The sequence below is a fragment of the Natrix helvetica genome, assembly GCF_964273705.1.
Source record: "Natrix helvetica genome assembly, chromosome: 6".
NCBI classification, from domain to species: domain Eukaryota; kingdom Metazoa; phylum Chordata; class Lepidosauria; order Squamata; family Natricidae; genus Natrix; species Natrix helvetica.
The window spans coordinates 70092848-70099588 of NC_138553.1; positions in this window are offsets into that span (position 1 = coordinate 70092848).

Below are 6741 nucleotides of genomic sequence, written 5' to 3' on the forward strand. Positions count from 1 at the left end.
TATAAAATGATATCTTGTTGGTATATGTTACCAAATAAACTGTCCAGAATGCATAAAAGAACTTATAATTTCTCTTTCAAATATTAAACGACAAGAAGAAACATTTTATCCTGCTTGCTGGACATGTGAAAAAAGCAAGGATATTCTGGATACAAATACCAATTTAGAGAATTTTAAATATGAAAATGCAATTGAGACTGTGAGACTGCAGGGTTTTCTTTTAGGATTCATGCACAATCACAAAAAGTTTTGGAACTTTGTTTTTATACATAGTAATGGCAGCCAGATTATTGTATACACAAAGATGGAAATATTTGGCATTATCCATAATGTAGGAATGGTTAGTAATTGGCTTCCTTGATCAAAGGGGGAAAAAAGACAATATCTAAAATTTATTGCTGACATGAAAACCCTATGGATTTTATTTAGATAAAGCAGAAAAGAATTAACTTGCATTTTTTTGATTTTGATAATTAGGATAGATTCTAGAAAAAAAGAAAGCTATGTTGTAACCATAACACAAGAGGAAAATTCATAATTGTTTCATAACTGTTGTAATGGAGATCAGAAGTTACATTATTTCTAGTTTTCATTTATTTTTCCTTATTTGCATTTTTACCTTTGTCTTTGATTTCTTTCTTTCTTTATTCTTAGTTTGCATTAGTTTTTATCTTTATTCTTAATTTTTATATATACATATATATATGTGTTTGCATGCATGCTTTGAATGACCTAAGTATTGATGGAGTAAACAATTTGCATTGTATTTCTTTTCTTTCTAAATCTGGATTCATCTTCTTGACTACTAATTTTGGTTAAATGTTTAGCTAACTTTGGTTAATGGTTCTAAAGCTTTATAAGCCTGTTCATAATGTCATTGTTCTACCTGAATTTAGAAAGTATTGATCAATTTAGTGATCGAAACAATGTGAGAAATCTTCGCCACTATTACTAATAAGATTATAATAATGTCTAATATTGTCAATGAATATTTTTTGTACTTAAAAAATGCCAAGAATTTACTTGGCCATTACATTCTTAGTCCAGTGCCTTTTACATCATACTGAATTAAATTTAGTAGTCATAGTATTCAAATAAATTATTCAATTTCTTAGTTTAAGATAAAACAAAAATAAAGGCAATGGAAAAATGGAAATTCAGACAGTTTAAAAGTCTCAATAACAAAAGTAAAATATACAAAACAAAATACAAGAAAGAAGTAATGTCAAATATTCAGGACCATGGAAATATTTAGTTCATACTTAGTGGAATATTTTTATAGCATTCATATACGTATATCTTTTTCTATTATTTCAAAATTACTCCACTAAGAAAGATCTTCATTTAAACAGACTGAAGCTCCTGAAGTCTAGACAAGGAATAATGGATGGAAACTGAACAAGGAGAGATTCAACCTGGAAATAAAGAGAAATTTTCTGATAGTGAGCACAATCACCAATGGATCAGAAGTTACCTTCAGAAGTTGTGGGAGCTTCATCATTGGAAGCTTTCAAAAAGAGACTGGACTGCCATCTGTCAAAAATGGTGTAGGGTCTGCAGGGTGGGGGTTGGACTTGATGACCTACAAGGTCCCTTTCAACTCTGTTAATATATAAATAAATTTCATTGAATACTCATTCCTATCCCAGGCCTTATTGCCTCTATTGTTGAGATGGGGGGGGGGATCATGCCATGGAGCCAACTTCATTAAATTTATCTTTGCAGATTTCATGAATTGAAAATTTCTGCTAATTGCTGAGGACATTTATGTATGACAGAATCCTTTTTCTGCTTTCAATTTTTTGAGGGGGGTATGGAAGGGGTCCATTTTCTTTGTGTCCTCAAAATTCACAAAAAGGCTGTCTTGAGATCTCTGCATTCCAGCACCTTGTTAAACCAATGCTCTAAGCAGCATCTTGATTTGGCAAATGTATTGCATGTACTCAGCTGTGAACAGAACATATGTAGCAGCCTAAGATTTAAGGAAGTGCTATAAATTAAAATGAGCACAGGTGTTGGAATCCAATGTCTCCTCTTGTCTACAGGAATAATTGCAATGTTAATAAGGGCAAGTATTGATTTTCACTTCTACATAATGCTCGGTTCTTTAACCATGCTTAAGGTGGTCAGGAGAGATTCACATCCCCCATAAACCCTTTAAGATATGCTGTAGGAAAAAGTGAAATCTTTTTGACTCTTTGATTATGGTAATTGGTGGACTAAAATGCCGGGAAATAAATGTAGACTTTCAAAACAGGTGGCCATTTTCATTTATTTCACACAATGCATAAGGCACTTCTAAAATTACAGGCTTTAGTGTAATATTAAACGGACATCTGAATCTTCTTTGGATATATCTGACAATTATATATCACAATGTTATACTTTCTGGGTAGCAGAGATTTGCTTCACTTTGCTTTACTTCTATTATATCATCTTTGTAAGTATTGTATTGTGGTGTAGTGTAGTTGTTCGGACCTAGGCTTCCCAAGATCATGAAGCAGACTCCTCGTCCTGATAAAACCTCTTTTATTTAGGTTAAAGGGAATTCCTCTCCAGCAATGTCCCGGCAAACAGTCTTTCATGAGATTTCACAACTACAGAACTTTATCAGGCTTGGAGAGCTGCCAAGCCGATATCTTCCAAATGTCACGCTGTAGCAGCAATTACTTGACAAGAAGTCAGGAACAGATCTTCACCCTAATGAATTGAACTAATTGTCTCCTGCAAACTCCCCTCCTCTTTCGCTTCACTTTATTCCCTATGAAAGGGGCCATTCACCGTCCACCTGTCCCTTTACTCCCAAGTCAGCCCATGTTCCTTAACTGTTCCCTTCTTCTGGCAGCTCTGCACATGCTCACATCGGGAACAAGCTCCAGCTGTTCTTCTGCCCCACTGATCTCCGATTCCAAAGGCAGCTGATAACTATTGAATGGCCCTGGCCCCATCTCTGCCTCTGATGCAGAGCACTCATCAGAGCCTTCCCCATGGACTGGCCCATGTTCCCCCTCAACCTCCTCAATGTTTGAGTCTGCCACCACCTCCCCTGGCCGTTGGTTGGCCACAACAGTAGTATAGCGTAGCATAGCATCATGTAGTGTCTCCTTCGTAATAATCTAAATTTGTTTCTGCATCATATGAAAAAGGAAATTGATATTCTGATTCACTGGCACCTAGTATTAAGTACGGAAATTCCTTCCTCCCCTCCCCCTCTCCAACATTTTCTCTTTGTGCAACACATAAGGATTGCACAAATGACTCCACAATGTGACCCAGAGTCAATTCTGATTCATTTATATTTGGCTCAAGTTCATTAGTAAAACTTGAAAAATTGGGTGAGACAATAGGGGCACCCAAACAACACAGGATTTCTAACAAAACGATGAAAGCTACTTTGCATTGTTACAACACAAGCTCTTCCCATTCTATAAACAAATTAATAGGGGCACAAAAAGAAGAAGTTAGAAACCTTCTCCCTCCCTTTCTTTCTTTTTTCTCTTTGCTGTGCAGCTGGCAGTTTTATTTATTTTAATAAATAACAAAGCAGCGGAGAACTTTAGTATTAAATTTAGTATTTTAGCATTAAATATTAAACTTAAGACAGCATTAAACTTTATTGTACAACAAATAGTTTGATGTTGTTTATTAATGTCACATTTAGCTTTGGATAGAAATATAAAGAGTTTTATATTTAGCAACATTGACATTTTAGAAATCGTAGTTAATACTGATACAAGCCACCTTCTTTAGGCTAGAAACAAGGAGATTGTTAGTTCTAATCCCACTTTAGGCACAAAAGTAACTGAATGATCTTGGGCCAATCTCTCTCAATCCTAGAATGGAGGCAATGGAAACCCACTTCTGGAAAAACTTTGCCCAGAAAACGCCAAGGTTTTTTCCTGGCAGTCTCCAGGAGTCAATACTAATTGCAGGGCTGGGCTTCAAAAACTTTAGTAAAGGGTTCTCTGCCCAGTTTCTAGTGGGTGTGGCCATGGTGAGTGTGGCCCAGTAATACTTCTGTACAAGGGTGGGGTGTGCGTGCTTTTTCTGGGGGCTTTCCTCAAGCCTCCAGGAGGGAGAAAATGGCCTCCCCAGGCTCTGGAGGCCCTCTGGAGGCCGGAAATGTGCCCATTTCTGGTCTTCCTGAACTTCTGATAGGCCATTATTTTGCCCTCCCCGAGCCTGCGCATGTTGGGAGGGATGGGGTGGCAGGGCGGGGTGTGGCCAGCCAGAGTTGGATTTGGGGATTCTCTGAACTGCACAGAATCTTCTCCCGAGCCCCTCCAAACCCCCAGCAGCCCACCCCTGCTAATTTGAAGGCATAAATACTTTAAATGAATAAATAAATATTAGAAGAGACAAGAGGGAAGTCTAGCTTTGTATTTCTTATTATTTAAATTGTAATGCAATGTAAGTTGTTTTCAATATCTACACTGAAACCAAAGCCTTTTTTTTTACATTAAAAAAAAATACATTTGTTGATATACAGGTAAACCATTGCCCCTGCTATACTTTAAAAATATAGCACTGGCTATAGTTTAGTTATCCTCCTGAAATATCTATGCTGGGTTTTTCCATGTATATAATTTATTTGCATTTACAACAAGCAGACATTTTTTCTCTATTTTTTTTCGTAAGTTAGGAATTGTCAGAGAGGGATAAAGCATCTTGACATGAAAGAATTAGGAAGGTCTATGAAATAAAAGATTAGAACTGCTTCACCTTTATTGGATGTACAGTAACGGAATCCTAATAGGGTACATAGCATTTCTTATGATAGTATGAGGGCAAAAGATTACCCATATACTAAAAATTTTGCAAGATGCTGAGTTAGCATGGAGATGAAAAGTTCTATATCCTATTATAAACATTTGCACATTTGCTTTGTTGGCTACTTTCTCCCAGACTAATTGGACAGCTTTATTACTATAGTTCTTATCACCAGCACCAATCTAAAAGTTTTAATAGCCTGGCACATATAACAAAGTATTTCCCTATATTCTAGTTCAAAATATGCACCTATCAGCAATAGAAGCTCTTGCCTTGCTGCTCAGCTGGTGAAAGAAACTGAGTATACTCATTCTCCAGCTTTAATTGAGTTGAAGTAGGGCTGTTGTAATCCTCCAAAATGATCAGTTCTTAGGGGCAGCAAAAAAAAATTAACTCGTAAATCACATCTAAGGATGCTTTATCCATGTCAGTGCTAAGCTTCAACACTGGCTGTGTACCACTTGGCAACCATCTCAAATACTTCGGATTTTTCATTGCCTCCGTTTGCTAGAACTGAATCAAGGAGTCTATAATGACACTGCTTTGTGGCTGCATTGTGATACTTGTCTCTAAATTAATACACAGGATGCAGGGGAATTAATTAAGCCCAGTGACTCACTGTTGAACAATTATGTTATTCCAAGATTGGCTGTTATATTCTTGGTGGTGTCATTTTTCTCTTTCTCAGTTCAAGGCATTTTGCTTGTAAGTATCCATGACATCCTCACATTTCCATGATTTCCCAGGATAATTTAGAGGAGACACCAATGAATTCAAAGTAGAAGACAAATAGCACTTTTTAAAAATCCCCACAGGATATAAATATAAGTTTTAGAAAAAGAGATCAAATTAGGTACTACCATGTTTCCCCGAAAATGAGATAGGGTCTTATTTTATTTTGATCCCCGAAATAAGCACTTGGCCTTATTTTCGGGGAGGTCTTATTATTTTTGAGGTGTAGGAGGCGGCGAGTGTGGTCACTTCATGGCTGCTGCTGTGTTGCAATATTTTGGGGAAGGGTTTATTTTCAGGGGGAGGGTTTATTTTAGCACATGAGCTCAAAAGCCCAATTGGGCGTATTATCCGGGGAGATCTATTTTGGGGGAAACAGGCTAACAGAAACAAACATAAAGGGAAGGAAAGAAAAATAGGCATACTCTACTATAAAAAATGGTTTTTATTCGTGTTTACTCAATTAAAGCATTCTCTTTCAGTACCAATGAAATGTATACAATGAAAATTGTCTACTAACACAATAATAAATTGCAATAAACATGAAACAATATTTAGTAAGAGTTTTCAGTTGAACATTCAAGAGCTATCATTTTAAAAAGATAAATACATGACAGTAAAATAATTAGCTTGACAGATCAGGGAGCTAAATAGTAATTTCTTAAAATTTTGTGTATTTCACTGGGAAACAGTCCATTGGTTTACTGTTCAGGTGAAATGACCAAATTCTCATTTTCAAACTTAATGCACAAACTGAAAAACAATCATGAAAAACCAAAGGCTTTTTCCTATTTCTATTTCTTCATCTTCTCTGATCTAACAGTCTAGTTTTTAAAAAATGCTTGTAAATACCATGCAAATTTATAAGACATAGTGTACAAATATCATACAGGAATTTACAAGACATGGGATACAAATCATTTGCCCCAAAGAAAGCTGCAGAAAGCATGTATATTAAGAAAAAATGATAAGCAAACTAAGTTTTAGAAGATTTTTTTTTAAAGGTGTTACAAGTTGCCACAGAAATTAAACGAGCACACTTGTATCAGTAAAGAAATGCAATATAAAAAAATGAATCAGAATCATACATCCCAACAGGAAAACAACAATCACAACAATATTGGTTATTCTATTGTAGCAGCCCCCAAACTTTTAGGCACCAGGGACAAGTTCCGTGGAGAGCAGACTGGAGGAGGCATGGTTTCATGTTCTCCCTGCATCCTGAGGATGGAGCTTTGC